Raw genomic sequence first — 23,626 nt, forward strand, 5'->3', positions numbered from 1 at the left:
AGAACATTGCTCATTTACCCATCCCTAATCAAAACCCAACTGAAACAAAATTCTCCCCCATCTGTAGGGATGTCAGAGAATTCCGCCACGGATCTCGGTGAGGCCGAATGCCAGTGCATTCGGCCCCCCGAACTCCATGGCAGAACGGCCTGCCACTCCCCGCTCCCCCGCGGATCCCCCCCGGGATGAGACTTACCTGGGGCAGATCTTCCGGGTGGCGGCAGCTCTGACGGTGGCTTTGGCGGCAGCAGCTGCGGTGGCTGGTCTTCCGACCGGCTGCCACTGCCGCCATTTGCAGTCTTGTAAAAAACAAACAAAAAAACCATGATGTGATAGGCTATGTAAAGATTTACGTAGCCTATCATGGCTGGGTTTTAAAAAAAAAACGACGTGATAGGCTACGTAAAGTTTTATTTTTAAAAAAACGCATACGCAAATGGCGGCAGCTACAGCCGCCGCCATTTGCATTCCTTATTTTTGGCCGTCTTAGTCTACGTAAATATTTATGTAGACTATGATAGCAAAAATAAAGAGGAATGCAAATAGCGTAGCGGGTGCTATTTGTGTCCCTTTTTGAGTCGTCGTTTTAGCCTACGTAAATATTTACATAGGCTAAAACGGTGAATCAAAAAGGGACACAAATAGCGCCCACTACGCTATTTGCGTTCCCCTTTATTTTCGCCATCATAGTCTACATAAATATTTACGTAGAGTAAGACGGCCAAAAATAAGGAACGCAAATGGCGGCAGCCGTAGCCGCCACCATTTGCATACGCGGGTTTTTTTTTCTCCCCCCCCCAGAGCCCTCCGCGGCTGGAAATCTGGCTGTGGACGGCTCTGGGCTGGGCTGGGCCTGGCCGGCTGCTCCGCAGAGCTGCCGTGGAGCACAGCCAGCCGTGGAGGATTCTAGGGGGGAGGAACGGTTCGCCTCCCTCCCCATCGAGGATTCTGGGGGGAGGGATGGAACGCCTCCCCCCCACCATCAAAATAATATGTGGAAAGGTAAGTGACTTTCGTACATCCCTACCCATCTGCACCAGCCAGTGTCAATAGGCACAGCCCCACCACAGAGGACCCTGTTGTGCTTGCCTGCCATATTGCTGTTAATGATGAGGTGTCTGGTAGGAAAAAAAAATGAAGCAGCAACTAGGGGGTCTATGGATTTTGTCAAATCCATTCTGTGTTTCATGGATTCTCAGGTGTCTTTCATTGCATTATCTGCTCACTGATAGAATTAGATTCTTTTTTTTTTAACCAGAATTTCGTTCTACTTGCCAATTCTTCTGAAAAGTGAAAAACTGATCTGCAAGTAGGGGTGTCTGTTGCAGAGAAATCCGGCCCTTTTAGGGCCTGACAGATCCCTGTGATGGACTTAGCTTGGCTTGCATTAGCAGGCCAATCATGGTAAAGTTACCGAGACTTGGGAACTGTACCGAGGTTTTTTTGTGCAAAATGGGGGCATGCAGTGGCAATGGGCATCTCCAGCACTACCTGCCAACATTTTGCACAAAAAACTGTGCCGCTACACACAACTGGCTCCTTCTCCCCCTCCTGAATCCGGGAGGGGGAGAAGGAGCAAGTTGCACACAGTGGCGGGGGCACTGTGCACAAGTGCTGCCCCCCTCTCATCCTCCTGTCCCACTGCTGCAGCTGCGATAGGAGGGATGGGAGGAGGAGAGGGCAGTGGTGCTCCCCTCTCCTCCTCCCTGTCCTTGGACTGTGGTGGCAGTGGCAGCAGTGCAACAGCAAGGGCAGGTGGATGCATGAGAGGGGCTCCCCTCTTATGCCTTCCCAGCTGGCCTGACTCAATGAGAACTGGGTTGAGCCACCTGGCAGACGTCGGACCAGAGACTGGGGGGCGGGGGAGGGAGTCAAGCAGCAAAGCTTGCCGAGTTCCACCCCCAAAACAGATCCCTCCACATTCCATGTCTGCAGAATCCGTGTGACTCAGAAAGAGGAAGCCTGCTGTGGAATCTGCCGCGTGGATGCATAGGAATCGGAACTCATTTGACTCCAGTGCAGATTTCTCCAGTATCCCTAGTGGCAACCTTCACTCAGCACTGCAGCACTAACATGTTTGAATATACAGGGTTTCAAACCCAGATTTTTAAGAGCTAAGAACTCAAAGCTCTGGGCTCGGATGGACAAATCCATCAGTTTCATACATCAAAAAAATCAATTAAAAAAATCTCACCTTCTTTTTGTCCCAAATATGGAGAACTTAGAGAAATTTGGGATTTTTTTCTTGAAAAAAAAATCAAAACTCAAGCTAAAATGGAATTCCCATCCATCCTAGACATTAGCAGATGTCACTGGCAATTTCAGTATAGGGACACTTGAGCTGATGGTAAGGTGAGCAGAACTAGAAGTAAGCTGCTTTGATTATTAGTATAACGGAAAATCAGGGTAATATAACAATGACAACAATAACAACTAAAAGAAGGAAGCAGGGAACTCTTAAGTCCCACTTCAGACCTTATGAATTTGGTAAGGGATTGCCTTTCCTTGTATATCCTTGCCCAGTGCTTGCAATCCTCAGAAGGAAGGAACACTTCTGATGCTGCTGCATGCTCCTGAGGTAAGTACTCCTCAGGAATAGGGATGTATGGACTGTATAAAATCTGCTCCATCTGTGTTTTGGGGATTGTCATGTGCCTTTCACCTTGTCATCTGACCACAGATGGATGTGATTTTTTTTTTTTGTCATGCACAAAACTGTGCAAATAATTATATAAATATTTATGTAAGTATTTACATAATTTACCTCAGTGCGCAACATTTAGTGTATTGTCCCCCATTCTATTCAACGTTTCCTCAGCAGAAACATATGTATTTTTCTATGGATTTATATGCATAAATTTCGGGAAAGTAAAAAAATCATCTGAAAGTCCACAGATGCCGCACGGCTCCATAGTAGTTTCCACAGGTCGGATTCTTGGAAATCCGAGCTCATTTTAATCTGTCTTGAATTTCTCCAGCATCCCTACTCAGGAGTACTTATAACAGAGTGCTTAGTATTGCAGCACCTGCGCTCTGGAACACATTTTCCATTGTCATTAGGCAGGCATTATCAGCGTTGGTCCTTAGATGTCTGCTGAAGACCTACCTCTTCATGCAGACTTTTCACCTGAAGGGTGGCCCAGCCAGTATTATTTATTTGTTTGTTTGTTTATTGCATTTATATCCCGCCTTTTTTCCTCTTGGAGGAACCCAAGGCGGCGTACATAATCCTCCTCCTCTCCATTTTAGCCTCACAACAACAACCCTGTGAGGTAGGCTGGGCTGAGAGTCTGTGACTGGCCCAAAGTTATCCAGTGAGCTTCCATGGCCGAGTGGGGACTCCCAGTCCAACGCTCTAGGCACCACACCACACTGGCTCTGTATGTTTATCATTGACCAGTGATTATGTTATTGGGTTTTTACTGTTGTATGCTATGTTTTTATTATTCCTGTTTGAGAGTTTACTAGAAAGTGATATATAAATTATGTAATTAAAAAAAAAAATAGAATCAATGCATGGAGAAGCAATGGGAAATGGTGGCCAGCTTCACCCTAATCCTCCGGGTATTAAACACCTCTTTGTGCTCAGAATGTACATGCATGTAAGTTGTATGTATGTAAGATATAGAGCCAATCAATATGTGGAGTTCAGGGACAGAACCAGCCAGCACAAGCCTGCCCCCACCCCTCTTTCCATTTCAGAACATCTGAATAGGCTTTCATGCGGGTGTGAGGAAACTGTGGCCCTCTAGATGCTATTGGGTTCCATCTCCCATCATCCCTAGCCAGCATGGGTAATGATTAAGGATGCTAGGAGTTGAAGTCCAACAATATCTGGCAGGCCAGAAGCACTCCACCTCTGCTTTAATGAATGGTTCAATACTAACAGTATAATTATCCACTGTTGATGAGGAAGATGTAGAATTGTGTACAAATGATATCACATATGAGAGCACAAGAAGGCCAATTTCTGACTGCATAATTGGAAAGCTGATGAAGTGACTGAATTATGGGAAAGGGGGGTGGTCAAAGGAGGCCTGGCATCCATAGCTACTGTTTTTAGAAATCTACTTGGACCATTCGTTAGCTAAATTGGAAGGAGTCAAGGGGTTTTGTGGATATCATTAAAGTTCTCTCTGCCCCCCTCCCCACCAGCCCTGCAATTTGAGCACTGAACTGATGTTGCTGCTTGCCATGAACCCTGTCACAACAAATGCTGCTGCTAGCTGCAAGTTCTTTTCTACCATGCCATGTTTTTATTGTGGGAGGAAGTTGATTATTTTCCTTCCAGTTATCTCTAGAAAAAGTTGTGACTACCATGTTGGTGGTGATGTTTGATCATTCATCATGAAGGTGGACCCGCTCCTGCCAGGACCCCCAAGCCTTGCTCACCGAGCCCTTGCCCCTGTCGCCCCCTGCCTGTGCTCAGTGAATGGCCTGCACTCACCCCAGTGGCCTCATCGAGCTTCATGGTTGCCATTTTTAAAAAAATAAAATGATGATCACAAAAATGTGCATATTTGCACACATGCAAAAATGCACATTTTTTGCAAATGCACTTATTTGCGTATGCATGAAAATGCACATTTTCACACACACACACACACACACACACACACTAATATGTACCTTTGCAAAGAATACTCATTTTGCACATGCGAATATGCACATTCACAAAAATGTGCATTTTCACGCATACAAAAACATGCATATTTTTGTGGTCACCATTTAATTTTTTTAAAATGGCAACCGGAGAGCTCAACAAGGCCACTGGGGTGTGTGCAGGCTGCTTGCCAAGCATGGGAGGGGCTTGAGCATGGTCTGGGGATCAGCGAGCAGGGGCAGGGGCTGGGTGGGCATCTGGAGTACCCAGACAGGGGTGAACTTGCACATCCCTACCTCATATCCTTCAAACACGATTGACCCCTAGCTCAAAAAGAAAGAAAACTGCCTTGTACCAGTTCAGTCTGTTTATCCATCTAGCCCAGTGTTGTCCACCGTGACTAGTGTTAGGTCTCCAAGGCCTCAGCCACAAATTTCTTCACACACTGTTTTTCTCTCTCTTCAGCATATATGCTCACTAACACTGAAAATCCTATACCATATTCCTGTTTATTTAAGGGCCACAACAGCTACTGGGAACTGACATATGCAGGGGATCTTTTTTGTGTACATCTTTTTTGTGTACATCTTTTTGTGTACATCATCTTTTCTGTGTACATCTAGCAAAGCAACAGCTGGCAAAAACTTTCAGATCCCTGCCTCATGCACCCAGTGTACCTGAGGTGAAACACTGCACATCCATGCTAAAAATGTTGTGTGTGTACTGGTCCTCGCTAGAGTAGAGGGCCAGTTCAAATGTTACACGCTCCCTTGAAGGAAATAAGTATGAAAGCTGGATCTAGATCACCATGCTTGACAACCAGTCTTTTCCTTTTGTCTGTGTGTGTCTATACACGTTCTGTAAAGCTGTTATTGGCCATATGCTTGCACTGAAATATAGACAGAGGTGCAATTCTCACAGGGCTGTGTATTTCATGCTTTATCCTATGTAGGTAATACATAGTGTTTGAAGAGGCTGTTCAGTCATTTTGTACACAAAATCTGAGGAGAGGAACAATTGCTTCTAATAAGGTGCTCTTTTGTCAATGAATTAAGCAAGATTTAATGAATTTTCCTATATCATTTATCTGCTTGTCACATTAAGCCATGATAGTTTCTCTTAATGATTACAAAGCTGGCAATCATAGCAAATAGTCTTCTACTCAGTAAGCTTTAAACCTTTCCTCCCAACTATTATCAAATAGTTTATTTCATGGATGAGAAAATGTAAAAGTAAATGGCAAGGGTCCAATGGAGAAATATTCTATTCTCTACAAAGTTTGGTGGGAAATATGAAAATGCCAAGTGCTGTACTCTGTACAATCTACTTGTAGAAATTGCAAAGATTATCCTTTATGGAACATATGAGGAACAGACAGGAAGCACCGGAGTATGATACAGCTCCCTAGCTGTCTCTTTCTCTCTTTGGTCCCCACCTGCACCTGGAAGACAGCCTCTAAAGATGACCTCAGTTCATGGGCAAGTTGGGATGGGAACAGTTGTCCTTCAGGCACCTGTGACCTCCTAAGCCATATTGGTCTTTAGAGATTCTTGTTTCCTGGATACCATTTGTGCTAAGTGGGGCTGCATCATCTGAAAGAGTTTGTTGTGTAACAGGTCTGCACTCAGGATTCTGAAGACTGCCAAAAACATGGTGACCTCCATGCGTCCATAACTGGAATCCTTTGGATTACCAGATAACCCAGATTAAGATTTTAAACTTTAACATCTATGGACTGCTGCAGCCAAAGTTAACTGCCACATGCCAAAAAGAACAGCAAAGAACAGGCCAGTCTGCAAGGACAATTGATACATGCTGTGGAAACCTGACTTCAACCATCTGGGCAACTGAATTAAGCACCATCATCATCCTTTTCCCCCTCCCTCCCTCCCAATCCCTTTCCTTGTGTCTCCTGTCTTTTTAGATTGTGAGCCTGAAGGCAGGGACCATCTGATTGTTGATTTTTGTAAGCCACTCTGGGAGTCTTTTGACTGAAGAGTGGGATATAAATGCTTTGAATAAACTGAATAAAAATAAATATTGTATTTTCTGTTCACAATGCTTCTCCATATTCCCTGAAATAGAACTTTTGTATCTCACTCTGTTTGGAGATGTTCAAAGTCCTGATGCAAGGGCAGCTTGCACATTTCTCTGCTGAGTGGACATGGAGTACAATCTGGATGGGAATGTTTGATTTCAGAGAGAACAGCAGAGAAAGGGAAATGTGGGGCATTCGAATGTCCCATTGCCCTAGCATCTTCAGCATAACTGAAGCAGCATAAAATATTGTCTATACTTGGGGATAAGCTACATGTGACTAGGATTTTGTTAAACCTGTCCTGTCTGCGTTTTTCAGATGGTCAGGTGTCTTTTATTCTGTTATCTGCTCATTGGTGGAATTGGATTTTTTTATTATTATTATTTTAGGGATGTCTGAGAATTTACTTCCTGTTCGCAAATGCACAGTGGTGCAAGTGCGCACTGGTGCAAGTGTGTATTAGTGCTGATGCACGTTTGCACAAATCCCCCAAAAGTAAAAAAATAAATAAAAAATGGTTGCAAGTAAGTACACAGAATCTGCGTGATTTGGAAAAAGCTGGTTCGCTGCAGAATCCACAGGTCAGATGCATAGAAATCTGTTGCAAATATCTCCAACATCCCTACATGAGATGCTAAACACCTCACTGGGAGCTGCATGATTGATTTTTATTTTAAAAAAATAGCAGTTACTTGAGGAATCAAGACCATGGCATCCAAGGGGCAGGGTTCAACCACTCCCTAATGTTACTATTTATTAGCACAGGAGGGAAGTTTCCATTGGTACCAATAGCAGCCATCTTACTGGTGGTTGCCATTTTGGGGGTGGGGCAGCTGCCATTGTTCTCCCACAATGCCTGGAACTTTGTGTTGCTCCAGGGCATTGTGGGTAAATAAAATGGTAGCCTTTGGGAAACAGCTGCTAAGAAGACCTCAACTGTTGCCATAATAGGCATCTCCCCACCCTGAATGGCCTGACTCTGAGTAGATACAAGTGGGAATGACAAAAATCTTAGCCATTCATATCCATCAGTTTCTCAATGCAGTGGTTTCTGAATGGATGAAAATTGAAGCAAATAACCCTCATTCAGTTCCATTTTTCATTATTTCCAAAATGAATGCACACCCTTTCCATGGCTGTTTGACAATGTGCCAGAGGAGAGGGAAGGCCAATTTAAGTATGTGTGCCATTGCTCTCCCCTAATTGGCTGGACCACACAAAGTCCTTTGCAGATCTCTTTCCCAGCCACATTCGCATTTTGTTTTATTCCAGGAAGGGGCTGAGACTGACCTCCCACCTCCCAAACAGCAGACAGGGAATACCGTTTCAACTATCAACCTCACTGCTCCTTTCATATATGAATTGAACCAGGATGAAAGTTACAATATATTTCATATAAAATAAGAACTCCGAATGTTACCCTTCTGTCCTCTTATTGATCTCTTATGTTTATACAGCTGTATAATTAGACACTTCAGTTTTAAACTCTATACATCTAGCGATTTGGATAGTATGTATGTGAATCTAGTGAATGATATTTTTTAAAAACACAACACCAAAAACCAAAATTGCAGGCAGCTATGACCCAGAAAAAATATATTCATTTTAGAGATAAACTAAAAGGACTGTAGTAATTATTTTTAAGCATCATATAGAATCTATAGAAATTGAATCTTTTTAAAAACAACAACAACAACCCATACAATGATTTTTAAGAAGTGATTTGGGGCACAATCCTATATTGGAGTTAAACTGGAGGGGCATTAGGATTTGGTTGATGTCCCCCTACACAGGCAGAATGCCAGATATGCCACTGCCATGACAGATACATTGGTGGAACTCCCTCAGTATGCTGATGGAACATCCAAAATATGGATGTTGGCACAAGGGAGGAGAACATTTACACTAGCTCAAGGGCAGGCAATGTGGTGGTACCCAAGAACATGCTTTCCCACCCCTACTTTTTTTTTTTTTTAATAACAATATTTCTTATGGGCAGATGGGATTGTTTGGTAGAAAAGTGAAGGGTTCTAGCTGCTCCCATCTTCTTTTTCCCATGAATGCCTCTAGGCTACAGGTGGAGACATTCTTAGGAAATGAAGGTTGTAGGTGGCTTCAGGTTGATACTTTCATCTGCGGTGTACCCATTTTGTGGTGTTGCTCAGGACAATTTCTCAAATTGCCAAATGTGCCCATGGGCCCCAAAATGTTGTCTAGCCTTGCACTACATCCTATACTCCAGCCCACCTTGGCCAGTGGTCAAGGATGATGGGTGTTATAGTCAATAACATCTGAACTAGGGCCAAAGGTTCCCCACCATTGCTATACTCCTTCAATCTATGGTCATCCCTTCACTGACACCAAAATTTCACACAATGCCCCAGTCCTGGCATCAATGGAAAGTGGGGCTGATGGCAGAGGTTGGCATGGCAGGGCGCCTGTGGATGGCCCCAGGGCTTAGAAGGGCCCTCCACTGCCTGTCTATTCCACTGCCAATCCTACTCACTTGCTGCCACCATTCCCCATAAATTGTCCATTTTGTCAGTTTCTCTTGGATCTGCAGCAAAAGCTTGCCCTTGATGCTTGCTCTGTGTCCACACAGGCACAGCACTTATCCCATGCCCAGATGAGGAAGTGGCTGAGGAGCTGCCTATAAATCTGTGGCTGAGGTCTCCAAGCAAGTCAGACAGCCACCCCTTGCCATCGCACCACGTGCTGCACACTTGAGGAAGTGAGGCAGAAGCCATGGGCCAGTCCAGGCGCCTCTTGTGTTTTATACTGCTCAAGCAAGGCAGTGAGGAGGAGGAGGAGTGTGCCAGCTGCCCATCTAGCTGTGCCTCAGCCCAAACAAGGCCACTGCACCTCCACATGCCATGCCAGCCACCACTTCAACTGCGCACAGCCCAAGCGAGGCAGCAGTGGCGGAGGCTGGGTGCTAGGCCAGAAATTCAGTGAGGTGCACTTCCTTTGAAGATGGGCAATGAGGTGACAGCAGAGGCTGCACTCAACCACCCTGACCACACGAGGAAGCAAGCACAAGTAGAGTAAGTGGTACGTTTAACCTTTTCTCTCTTTTTGCCCAAGGTCTTTGTCTAGCATGTAATAGTTTCTCTCTCTCTCTCTCTCTCTCTCTCTGAATGGTGAAGAGAAGCAAAAGAAATAAGCAGAGCCAAAATCACAACCTCCCTCATTTGGGCTCTGTACCAATATTTGAAAAATAAAGCCTGCACAAGAAACATAAACCCAAGGATTTGAAAATGGTTTTCTGCCAATGCTTTCCCCTGACTCCCATTTGACTTTTTACTCTGCTGTAAGTTGCCACATGGCTGCAGAAATATATTATATATATATATATATATATATATATACACACACACACACACACACACACACACGCGCACATAAATATTTTCTGGGTCCTTCCTTTACTAATCGTGCAATCTCATACATGTCTACTCAGAAGTAAGCCCCACTGGATTCAGTGGGGTTTCAGGGGAAAGGGCTGAAGCCAAGGTGCCCACCATTATCCAGTTGTCTAAAGGACCACAAAAACCTAGAGCTGACCCTGAAGGACGGGAAAAAAATAACTGCTCCTGTGTCATCAGATGCCCCACCAGCATCACCATGGCAGAGCACAGGACATAATGTAACTCAGCACCCAATCAAAGCACACCACCACCAATATATAAATGCCAGACAGGAAGACCACAACCCAGGTGACAGGATGCACAGCATGGGGCTCTGTCTCTCTGGCCTCCAGTCACACACACTCTTAGATTGCACAAGGGGGAAATTTGATGAAAGGAAACAGGGAGAAAGGGCTATTTATTTATTTATTGCATTTATACCCCGCCTTTTTTCCTCTTGCAAGGAACCCTTGCTGAACCCTTGTTCACAAAGGGAGCACTTTCCATAAATACCTTGTCTGCAGAACACTCAAAGGGACTTGAGTGCATTGCGAACGATTCTCCAGCTTGAATCCTACAGCTACATCACCTTGAGACTCCAAAACTAAACATCCAACAACAAACTCTGCTTCACTCCATTCCCACAGTGAGCGCGGGTGGGGGAGGACAGAGTACCCCACACAGGTGAGGAAGGGAAGGTTAGACTCATGGTACAAAATGCGGTGACTCTCTCTAATGTCTCCCTCACTTCCTTTGCTACATGTGAAAAACAAAAACCCCTGTCTTGGCTCAACTGTACTGCTCTTCCCTCCCAACAGCAGGGAGCAGTGTCTTCTACAGTGTCTTGGACTGGGTGCCAGGAGACCCGGGTTCTAGTCCCCACTCGGCCATGGAAGCTCACTGGGTGACTTTGGGCCAGTCCCAGACTCTCAGCGCAACCTACCTCATAGGTTTGTTGTTGTGAGGATAAAATGGAGAGGAGGAGGATAACATAAGCCACTTTGGGTTCCTTGCAAGAGGAAAAAAGGTAGGATATAAATGCAATGAAAAAAGAAAGAAATACACACATCCCACATGCAGTTAAGCTCACCACTGGCAAAGTCCAGACACCATGTTCTAACCATTGCCACTGCTGACCCAACACCTATATGTGTTTACCTTGCAGGATCACAGGGAGCAGAATGAGCTATCACAACAACCCACCAAATGAAGTGAGATGGGGTGCTAGGGATGGTGGAGAAATCTGCTGCTGATTCAGATAAGAATCCGACCTGCAAAGTATGCAACGGACCAACCCCACTCACCTCCGGTCCATCGGATTTTCTGCAAAGCAGCTCTCTTCCATTCCAAATGGTACAGTCAGCTAATGGCAACTGCCATTAGCCAATCACAGGAAAAATATGGCCTCAAATTGTGCAGTTTATGGCATTTGTGGCTGTAAAACACTTTCTTCTATGTGAATTGTGGCATTAACAGCCACAATTTACACAGATGGAAGTGCTTTACAGCTGCAAGTGCCATAAACGACACAATTTACGGCCAAATTTTTCCCACAATTGACTAATAGCAGACACTATTACCTGATGGTGCCATTTAAAATGGAGGAGAGCTGCCCTGTGAAATCTGGGAGATGCAGTAAGGCTCCTGAGAAATCTGCAGAGCCCCAAGCAGCCCAGATTTCCTTGCTGTGGACCCCGCCCAGGACAGTTAGTTGCGGGGTTCATACATCCCTAGATGCTACTAAGAGAGGGCCTTTTCAGCAGTGGCATCCAGATTGTGGAAGGCCCTCTCCAGAGAGGCTCAACTGGTGCCTACGTTGTTGATTCTTGGGCGCCGAGTGAAGCTCTTCTTATTCTCCCACACTTTTTAGTTTTTCATTTAAAAAAAACCCGCTAGTGTGTTTTAAGATCTTTACACTGCTTCTGGCTTTTATGTTCTTTTGGTTTTGGTGGTGTTTTTTTTTTTTTTTTACTCTAGTTAGTTATATTTTGTTTTAAACCTTTTAGTGTTTTTATATTGTTTGATTATGCTATCCCATTTTATGGTTTTACATTTTGTGGTGTGAACTGCCCAGACAGCTTTGGCTACTGGGTGGTATAGAAATCCGATAAATGAACAGACAAACCAACCAACCAATGTGTGTGTGTGTGTGGTGATTTAGGGGGGTGTCCTGGGGGCATACCCCATTGTCATGAGTTTAGCGGTTCCCTTCACATTCACATGGCATGTTGGCATCATCACTGGTGCAGTCCTGATATTTCCAGGGATGCTGGGAGCCTTTGTCATTTTTATACCATTAAAAACAACAACATGTGTTTCCCCTCTCCACTTTTAGTCTGAGAATGTATGGGTTACGGTAGCCATTCCACTTGTGTTGTTGTGGTGCATTTCCGGTCCTTGCATCTTGTGGGCATAGTATTGCTCTGATAGGAAATTACATTCCAGGGCATTCTGGTTTTGATTTATTGTCTCTGATGCCCTTTTATGCAAAGTATGCAAAGCTCTCAAAGATGAAAATTGATAGCAACTCTTGTTAAGAACCCAAACTGGAGCGTATGTATTAAATGGATTTTCAGATTAATGGAAATGGTGTGAAACCAAAAATTTATGGGCTTATTCATTAAACTTCATCGTGCCCTTTATAAATCCTTTATGCTTGGAGAAAATAAACGAAAACAACATTTGTGGAACATTTCTAAAGTGAATTAAATTTAGCATTAGTGCAGGATCAGTGCTCTTATTATCAGAGCCCTTCAAACTATTTCAACACAATTCCCCAAAGCAGAAATATAAAGCAGAGAGCCAATACTGACATCTTAACCATGTTTTCCAACAAACACTGCAGCGATTTATTTTTTTGCTTTTGTGACCCAAAAAACATTGGCATTGTTCAGTGTCATGAGGTCCACACAGGAGACAAAGAATTTTAAATGGCTTTATACATGAACAATTATTCTTGTACTGGCTTTACTTCATCTCAGCATGCTGCTGCAGTGTGGAATTCAATTTAGGGAAGAAGCAACATAGACTTGCTGAACTGTTTAAAGCGCAGATAAATAGCTGATTGAACTCTGGTTCAAAGCATACTTTCTTGCATCTAAATTCAGTTGATATCAATTTAGGGCACAATCCTATCCATGTTTAGACAGAAAAAAAGTCCTACAACTCCCAGCCTCTCTCCAGCCAGCAATGCTGACTGGGGCATGATGGGAATTGTAGGACTTTTCTCTGTCTAAACTTGCATAGGCTTGCACCCTTAGTGAATGTTGTCAATCCCAGAATGTCCAAAAGGTATATTTCCTTAGCAATCACATTTAGGTATGTTACTGGTATATCTCTGAGCTTTTGGACACTCACAACAATTATCTATGGTAAATTTCAGACATTCACCAAATGAGAGGGTTTTTCATTTTTGGGTGGCCGCCTCATTTTTGGGTGACATTCCTTATAATGTCTAGCTCTGCCTTGTGTCAGCCTACATGGCGACATCCTACTTCTTTAGGTTCAGTCTGGGTCCCCTTTATGAAGCCTACATTTAACTCATTTAAGGAGAGCTGATTTTAATTGTGATTCAGTTAACAATGTTCCCAAGTTTTACAGCCACTCTGAACCTTGTCTGATGTGAAGGCAGCAGCTGCTAAAATATGTAGAAATATAGAAAATCTTGCAGCCTTTTTAGCTCCAGTGGAAGACTGTCATAGGTAATAAGGAACAGTGGGAAGCAGAGCAGTTCAGGAGTATTAAAGCTGAATCGTACATTTTATTGGCTGCTCTAATTAAGCTATAGTTTCCTTTCCTCTCCTACGCACCTCCCCCTAAAGGTCACCTGATGTTCCACTGCCATACAGAAATATAGGAAGTTTGTCTTCCATGGAAAATAATAGACTTCTCCCCATTTTCCAGAGAGTTCTAAAATTAGGAACAATCCATATGGCTTTCAGTAATGCTGCTACTGATGTGAGAGTAGCAAGGGAATGTTGTTGTTACAGTTAGTCATACAAAAGGAAAACCAGTATAAATATATTCAGTACAACTTGGAATACAGACATACATTGTGAAGAGACCAGCATTTCAGGTTTTTTTTGGCAATTTTCAAATGGTAACTTGTTTGTTCTGCCAAATTGCATTTTGCTTTTCATGCACTTAAAAATATAGCAACTAAGTGCTTCTGCTTCTTTTGAGTGTAATAATACATTAAGAGAACTTCTCAAATAAAACTGCATACAAATAACTTTAAGAAAAAATATAGGTTTGTATTGCAAGATGACTCAAAGGGAGATCTATGACTGGATCACCTGTGGATTGCCTTGGTGAATGGCAACGCTGGTTGCCAAATTAGGGCTGAACTTAACTCAGCAGTCTCCGATCAGTGACAGTGGTGGAGGGGGATACTGGATATATTGGAGTATATTGGAGACATCAGCCTGCTTTCATTTCATTGTGTGTGAGAGAGAGTGCTGGTTTGGAGGTGGTGATTTACTTGTTGTTAGAGAGAGTTGGCTAGATCTCTCTCTCTCTCTCTCTCTCTCTCTCTGTGTGTGTACACACATGTGTGTTTGTACTTCAGCTTTGTCTTTCTTCTTCTTTCCCAATTCAACTATTCCCATTCTTTCTTTTGTAGATTATTTCTTTAAAAAAACAAACATGTAAAAAGTACTTAGTTTGAGTTTCCCCCTTTCCTTGCCTGGTTCTTTGTCTCCCACTTCTCTAATAAGTTTCACCTTTCATTCTTTTCTTGATGGTTTATTTAAAAAACCATTAAGAAGGTACTTTAGTTTTCCTTACCTTGCTTTGTTCTTTAGCTTCTCAATTCTCAGCCCCCAGTTTTCCCGTATTTTCTGCCTAGATTTTATCTCTATCTCTACCTCTATCTTCCTTTCATTGTTCTTGGCTCCCCTGTACCCATCCCCCACCCTCGCCCTTCTTAATTCCTGCATTCCTTCCCTTCCCATTTTTGATCTCTTTTCCCTTAAATAATTAAACACATAAATACCCTTTCCTCTTCTGTTTGGATTATAGATAGTCCCCCCCCCCGCTTGTAGGTGGTTTAGTATTTGCTTTTCTTTTGCTCTTGTGTGTGTATCTGTGCGCGTGCACATGCACGTGCATGCTTGTGTTGTGGACAAGCAAACAGTGTGTGGCAAAGCACTACACAGTCCACATTTCAAAAAACAGTGGGCAAAGCACTACACCCGTAACCATATATTATTTAAATGTTATACTACACCGTGTGGCAAAGCAAGCCCAATATGAAGCATCTTCAGGGCCTTGGCAAAGGCAGAGGCTGGTGAGGTACTGGTGGGACCAGCAGAACTGGTACCTAAGCTGAGCTGCCCCCAGTCCAAATGGTGCATCCTGGTGTAGGGCAGCAGAGTGCAGAGGCCAGTCACAGTGCCCGGAGGCCACTGTTGGAGGAGCTGGTGCGGGCAGCAGTGGTAGCACTCTTACAAAAGGAGCAGCTCCCACACGTCAATGTGCCCTCCTGGGAGGGTTGCTGGGTTTGCTTCCTGTGTCTGTCAGAAAAGGCAACTGAGAGCCTGAGGTCATCCACTGTGATGCTGAATAGGAAAGTACTAAGGGAAAGGGGTAATTTGCACTTCAAGGAAACCTACAGTAGAGATTAGGGATAGTGACCACCTTCTAATCATGGCTTAAACACCAAACTTCTCTGATTATCTGTTTATGAGCTTTGGTTTGAGTTTCTGAGAGTAGCACATTTTATCTGAGAAACCACTGGGCCAAACTGTTGGAAATTTGGCAGATGTGATTTGCTCCATGGAGGCTGACTGTTCCCCAAATTTCATATGTTTATCATGAAAAGTGAAAAAAGTATGGCCATTTCTGTTTTCCAATGCAAGTCAATGGGAAAACATCAAATCCAAATGATTCGGATATCTGAATCTTGCTTCGGAACTGAATTTGAAGCAAAGTGGATGGGGTCTGAATCAGTCCGAAGTGAACCAGGGCTGCTTTGGAAGGTCTGAATAGGCATCCGAACCGAAGGGGTGTGTGTGTCCATGCACAACCCAAATTTTTACTGGGGAAATGGCACAAGAGAAACAAATACCTTCTCACCCAATATAGCTCCTGCAATCCAAAGACAGAACCCAGCATTTCCAGCCCTGCTGATTCTCTTCCTGCCCTGCCAATTCTGTTGCAAAAGTAGCTCCCACTGCTTGCACAATGGCAATTTAGTGCTTCCAGGGCAAACCAAAATGAGTGGAAATGCTCGTTTCCGGAAGGAGGCGGGTCGGCGGAGCTTCTCCCAGAAACATGCACTTCTGCTCATTTGGGGGATCGGATTCCCCTAGGAAGTACCGAATCTCTGCTTGCACAATGGAATTGGCAGGACCCACCACTTCTGGGAGGGAATGAGCAGGGCAGAAAGGAATTGGTGGGGAATAAGTGTCCCACTGAATTCTATCCCAATTCTCTCCACAGCTGTTTTGAACTTAAACCAACAGACAAAAACAAAGCATGGGAGATCAGGATCTCCCAGCATCCTATCTAGTTTGTACCGGGACCAAGCATCAATTGTATGATTCCTCAAGAAATGTCATTTTTATTGCTATTATTTGATGGGCTATTAAAGACTACTCTTTGGAATTCTTTTCCCATAAATATTTCACATGTATTATTTGTCTAGCTCTGAATAAGCAGTTCATTCATAACAGAAGAAACAGATAGATAAATGGTTTATGGCATGTGGCCAGATAAGCCACAGGGCAACATAAATGGCTACAAAAAGAAACATGCCAATATGACTCAACACAGTGCTAACATCTAATTTGGAGAGTAACCTGCTGGGCAATTGTAGCTATGTCCACATATCTGCATAGCAAAATGCACAAGGGCCTCCATGAAGATGTGGGTTGGTGTTGGGAATTGGCATCCTTCAGCAGCTGCTGAGACCTCAGCAACCCTGGAAAGGGCCAGCAGCAGCAGCCTCTGATTCACCGCTACTCTTCCTCACCACTGTTACCAATTGCTAACATGCCCACCCTGACTGGGTGAAGAAGCTGGGTGGCAAGGAGCTGTAGCTGCTGGGAAGGGCACACTGGGAAGGGCCAGTCACTGGAGTCTGGATGTAAATCCAAAAACCTGGAGCTGGCCTTGCACTTGCTCCCTTGACCCCCACTGGTATTGTCAGCAAGGAAGAACATGATGGGAGAGGGGCAAGGGAATGGATGGGTTCACATAATCATTTTCAGCCAAGGTGGCTTAAATAAGCCACCATGGTTTGTGGCATGTGCTGCCCATGGGTGCCCATTCCATAACCTAAGCCCTGGTCATAGGTTGTTGTGTCCTCTGAACCCAGTGAGGGTAGGTTGTTGGCATGGTTAATAAATCACTCACAACCCATGGGCTGATTTAGGGTTGTGGGTGGTTTGTTAACCACATCAGCACACCAACAACCCACCCTCTCCGGGTTTGGATGACATGACAACCTACGTGCGGGGGTTGGGTTATGGAATGAGCATCTGTGAGTGCCTGGCACGTGCCGTAAACCATGGCGGCCTTCTTATTCCCTTATTTAGGCTACTGTGGCTGAAAATGATTGTGCATTTGCAAGCCGAGCAACGCGTTTTCTCTGAACTCCGGGGGCTTTTTAATATCTTTTTCCCCCCCATGTTGGCTACAATTTGCACAAATTTGCGCAATTTGCACAATTTGCAGCTGTAATTCACATACTTTGCACAAGTTGTGCAAATTCAAAAACACTGAAAATCCACTAGCTGCCCTAACTTGCTGCAGGCTGAGTTGGGTCAACCAGTGGAAGATGAACAGAAGTCCAGGGGTCTGAGCCGATGAAAGCTCACCGAGCTCCAGCCCCTTAACTGGATTCATCCAGCAGCCCTAGTGTGTTAGAGAAACTTCATAATGATATAATCCAGCTCCTACCCCTGTGCATTTCCTCTAAGCCCACTTCATCCTCTCTTACTCCTCCATAGTCAGGCAATGATTGCTGGTGTGTAGTAGGGGGATATCCTTCCATCGGTTTTAACCTAGTCCCTTTAGAGGGAATTGCACAACTCCTTTTTCATGCAATTAAGCCATGCATATGCTGTCAATACTCTTTTTTAAAACTCTTTCTGTTTACATCCTGTTTTGAGAATATTTAAGTCACACATGCAGGATAGCTTATTAAAAACAATTTATTTTGCATGGGGGATGCTTTTAACGTTTACAGAGAGATATTAATTGGTTTCTTCTGACCATAAATAACATCTTTTCTAAGTCCATATTATGAAGCTTGATTGATTCATTATTTTAAGTCTCAGGGTACCACATGGATGATTTTATAATAAAACTACATTAATATCAGAAGTTATGTCAATTATGTTTTTAAATTGAGCACTAATGAAAAAAGGTCTCCTGCACGAATGTATAATTTATCTTTTTTCCACCAAATAATTATACTGGGAAGTAGCAATAGCTCTGCCCCATTTAAAGTCCTATCAGCTTTTCTAGTATGGAATGTTGTTTCAACTTAAAAATCCATAAAGTGGACAAAGAAAGAAATTATGCTTTGTTTTAACACAAAATGAGATTAGGGATGTTGGAGAATTCCACCACAGACTCCAGTGAGGCTGGATTCTTTAGAATCTGGCCTCCTGGAGTTTGTGGCAGAAAGGGGCAATCCTCGCTGCCACCCCATGGAATCCCCCTGGGATGAAGCCTACCTGGCGGCAGCAGCGGCTCCAGTGGCAGCTCCGGTGGCAGCACAGCAACTCTGGTGGCAGCTCCAGCAGCTCTGGGTCGTCTTCCAGCCGTTGCCGGTTAGGGATGTACGAATCCCTTACCTGGCTCCATTCTGGGGCATCCGCAGTGGGGGGGAGGCACTCTGTCCTTCCCCCCAGAATCCTCCCCAGCCAGCTCCACTCTGCGGCAATTCCATGGAGCCACCAGCTGGGGCCGGCCACACCCGGACTTCCAGCTGCTGCCGGGCTGCTGCGACCAGAAATGGCAGCCACTATGCCGGCCAACATTTGCATCCCTGCCAAGCCATGATAGGCTAAGTAAGTTAGTAGCCTATCACGACAAAAGGCAGGGATGCAAATGGCAGCTGCTATGCCATTTGCATGGCTGCCTTTTGCCATGCTAGGCTACGTAAATACTTATGTAGCCTATTATGGCAAAGAGCAGGGGCGCAAATAGTGTAGCGGCCACCATTTGCACCCTTGCTCTTTGCCGTGATAGGCTACATAAATACTTATATAGCCTATCACGGCAAAAGGCAGCCATGCAAATGGCAGCCGCTACAACGGCCGCCATTTATGGCTGCAGCAGCCTGGCAGTGGCCGGAACACGAGCCGGAGCCACCGCCGCATCTGCCGCCGCATTCACCGCTGCCGCATCCGCCACCAGGTAGGCTCCTTCCCGGGGGGGATTCTGTGGGGTGGTGGTGGGGGGATACCGTTCCGCCAAGGACTCTGGGGGGCCAGATTCACTGGAGTCTGTGGCAGAATTCTCCAACATCCCTAGCTGTGGCCACAAATGGCGGCCACTATGCCGGCTGCCATTTGCGTCCCTGCCAAGCCGTGATAGGCTATGTAAGTATTAGGGGTGCACGAAAGTCCCTTACCTGTCCTCGAAGCTTCTCGCGGTGGGGGGAGGCACTTCGCTGCTCCCCCCGCGAAGTTCAGGCTGGGGGGGGAGGCTTCCCGCCTCGCCCGGCTGAAATTCAGGCCGGGGAGGAGGCGCCTCGCCTCGCCCGGCCGCAAACTAAAAAGTAAAAAAAAAAAACACCGCCGTGATAGGCTACGTGACGATTAACGTAGCCTATCACGGCTAGATCTGCAAAGTCAGCTGTGATAGGCTACGTAAATCGTCACATAGCCTATCACGGGTGACTTTAAAAAAAAAAAGGCGTTGCCCTTATTTTCGCCATAGTCTACGTAAAGATTTACGTAGACTACAGCGACCAAATAAGGAACGTGAATGGCGGCTCCCTATGGGGGCCGCCATTATCTGTACGCGCTTTTTTTTTTTTTTAAGTCACCCGTGATAGGCTACGTGACGATTTACGTAGCCTGTCACGGCTGACTTTGCAAATCTAGCCGTGATAGGCTACGTGACGATTTACGTAGCCTGTCACGGCTGACTTTGCAAATCTAGCTGTGATAGGCTACGTTAATCGTCACGTAGCCTATCACGGGGGCGTTTTTTTTTTCTTTCATTGGAATGGCGGTGGTGGCAGCCGGTCGAAAGACCGGCTGCCGCTCCCGCCCCGGACGAAGACCGGCCGAACCGCCGGCCAGACCTGCCGCCGGGAGGGACATTCGCCAAAGGTAAGTCCCGTCCCGGGGGGGGTGCAGGGGGCAGGGGGGTTGCGGAGAATTTCTCCCCGAAACTTGTTCGGGGGGCCGAACATGTTGGCGCTCGGTCCCCCGAAGTTTCCGGGAGAAATTCTCCGCCAACCCTAGTAAGTATCTATGTAGCCTATCATGGCAAAAGGCAGGGACGCAAATGGCGGCCGCTATGGAGCGGAGTGAAGCCGACCGGGGAGGATTCCGGGGGAGGGGAGGGACGGAGCGCCTCCCCATCTCCAGCGGACACCGCCACCAGAACGAGGTAAGGGATTCGCACATCCCTAGAGGGGATACACTTCATTCCCTAAAGCAAACTGAAGCTTTGGGGGGAAGGATTTTTTTTTTTTTACCCATTCTGCACAATACATTCCTGAGGCACGTCATAAGTTTTTGGGCAGCTGTCAGTAACTAGTACTGCCAGAGGGTCTCTTCGGAAACTGAATTTGGGTCAAGTCCTCAACCTATGCAAGAACACTGAAGTCCTCATGCCACAGGTGCGACTTCCTCCCTGCCCCCTTTCAAATCTGCGTTGACAACTAGAAAATGAGTTGGCATCACTCTTGAAGCTATATTTGTCCCAGGAGCCGGTGCTCAACCATATTTTTAGATCATATCCACTTTTCACACTCCTCCTGGGTGGGGTAGTGTTGCACTAGACTGGAAATGGGAGCAGTGAGAGTCCAACTAAACATTAGAAAGGTAGCTAGAAGCTACTAGGGATGTATGAAAGCCCTACCTGCCAGTCCAGGGGGGGGGGGTTCGCAGGGGGGGGAGGCAATCTATTCCTCCCCCTGGAATCCTCTTTGGCCGGCTCCGCTCCATAGTGATTTTGTGGAGCTACAGGCCGGCTCTGGATTGCCAGAGATACAGCCGCCATGCCGTATCGCTGGCTGAAGGGGACTACTGATTGCGGCTGCAAATGGCATCCAGGAGGGACGCCATTTGCGGCCATAAAGACTTTAGTTTAAGGTAAATATAGCCATTTATGGTATGGCAGCAGTATTGCTGGCAATCCAGAGCTGGAGGATCCAGATAAAGAAGATTCCATGTGGAGGCGAGGGTAAGTCTTCCGTTCTGCCACAGACTCTGGGGGGCCAGATTCTTTGGAATCCGGCCTCACTGGAGTCCGTGGCGGAATTCTCCACCATCCCTTGAAGCTACATTGTTTTTTCTTTACTCCAATATATGTCTGGGGAAGACTATCTAGATCAAGACTCTAGCAAGGAGTGGGGTGCATTTAACCCTTTGCTCCTGCTGTGCTTCTGGTCAGGATCAGGGTCTCCATCCTCCAAAGACAACAGGGATCAATTATTTTCAATGGACCCTTTTTTGGCTTTGCAAATGTCAGGCCTGAGGGCCCAAACCAGATGAGGCCCAAGTGGGGGCCAACAAATTAAAGCTTCCCTACCCCCTGAGATTGGGACCCCTGCACTTACTTAAGACACAGCTGGTAGAGATGTATTTAAAGAAATGTGTACTTTTACCCTGACACACAGTGTTCCAGATATTTTAATACTGATGGGAAATGTGATCATGTGGATTTCCATGTGACATTGCCACATTAGAGCATAGCAAAGGCTAATTAAGTTTCAGCCATTGCTCGGTGTATATGACTCAATTAATTTTATGTTAGAAGTGAAACGTAATGCAATTTTAATGCACTCACATGCATCTAGCCACAAAGTATATTGATTTCCTATCAAACTATAAAGTCAGTTCTTAAAAGTAAGTGGCTGATACCAAGTAAATATATTTTTAATTGCATCATAAAGAGCCATTGGCCAAGCTCTTACAGTAACGTTGCTAGGTGTGTATATCCTTTCCTCTCCTGTTCTTTTAAGCAAAAGCTCTTTATGCAACAAACCATTACTCGCTCTAGAGCTTAAGTTATCGCCAAGCATCAAAATGGAAATACCAATACCATGACAACATAGATGAATCTTCAGCTTTCCAGACAACGGATTTATTTTTAAATGGTGTGAATCCAATCCACACTGAGAAGCCAACTTTGAAACACAAAGGTGGTATTGGCAATGGGAGGTTTTCCCCGGCTCAGCTGACATGAGCCTCTCCACTGCATTTCTTCCTAGCCGAGTGCGGAACTGTGAAAATCATTTAAATTGTAATTCTTGTTGGCTCTCCAAAAACAGGGGATTATGAATTAAAGTCAGTGTTGCAGGAAATGTCACCTGCCCTTCTGAAAGTCTAATAATAAATCAAAAAAAGGATCTTTTATTCATCTTTTAAAAAACACACAATAAAAATAAAAACCCTCTTTGATGTTTAGTGAACATGGTGGTTCAACAGCATACTGGGCATTTCTTATCAGTGTTCTTCTTAAAAGATTTTTTAAAAATTGATTTGCTTTTGAACAGGAGGGAACATAATGTATCAGTGTAATGAGCTACCTCTTTGTGACGGCCCACAGAGAAAGTTGCACAAAAGAAAACAAAAGTGAACTGAATAACACTGGCTGGGTTTGCAGTGTAGCTCAGCTCTGACAAGGTGTTTAGAAAGAGTCTAGAAGACCAAAGCTTCATTTGCTTTTGCCATCACTCTAATGGTGGAGGCAAACAGAAGAAGGATGTACTTCAGACAGAAAGAGGATGTAAGGAAAATGCATCCCTTGGAGATACCACAGTAGTGCATTTAATTGGGACACATTTAAGAAAAGAGGTCAGCTAGGATGCTCTTTACATGCCCCTTTCCTTTTAGCTAGTATCCTCTGAGACTTGGACACAAAAGAAAATGCTGCCAATGAAGAAATGTTTTACCACAAAAAAATAAAATCCCTATCTGTCCAGGGATACTCTTCCTTGCATGTGTGAAAAGATGATAATGGGCACAGAAGGGAACCCTGATAATGTCACTCCCACCTCACACTAACTTACAATTGATTGTAAGTTATTCGCTAATATGCTGCATGATATTAATTCAGAAAATAATTGCTCTTCATCAGTCAGTTTCAACTCTCAGTGCACACTAGCATTGCTTTAAAATACAAATGGCAATAAAAACTCATCACCAAAGAGAAATCTGTACACTTTTAAGAGATGGAAACAGCAATTATGATGACCCCATAGGACCCAACGGTGCCTATGGCTATGGGGAGTACGGGTTAGAAAGGTTCTTACCACCCTTTGGCACTCAGGATACCTAATCTTTAAGTCTTCCTGTGTTGAAGTGGAAAGCATGATACCTCGTTTGCACAACAGCAGGTGAAGGAGGGAAGCTTCAGAAAATGAACAAAAGTGATGAAATAGTA

At 44.8% G+C, this 23,626-nt stretch overlaps 1 pseudogene; it reads right to left on the reverse strand.

The window, feature by feature from the left end:
- Nucleotides 1–15,000, reverse strand: part of LOC146344106 (protein FAM200A-like) — a 31,447-nt pseudogene extending 16,447 nt beyond the window's left edge.
- Nucleotides 15,001–23,626: the final 8,626 nt, after the last annotated feature.

This window comes from Heloderma suspectum, chromosome 5, assembly GCF_057233095.1.
Source record: "Heloderma suspectum isolate Gila_16-S chromosome 5, 16-S_ref, whole genome shotgun sequence".
Taxonomy (NCBI): Eukaryota; Metazoa; Chordata; class Lepidosauria; order Squamata; family Helodermatidae; genus Heloderma; species Heloderma suspectum.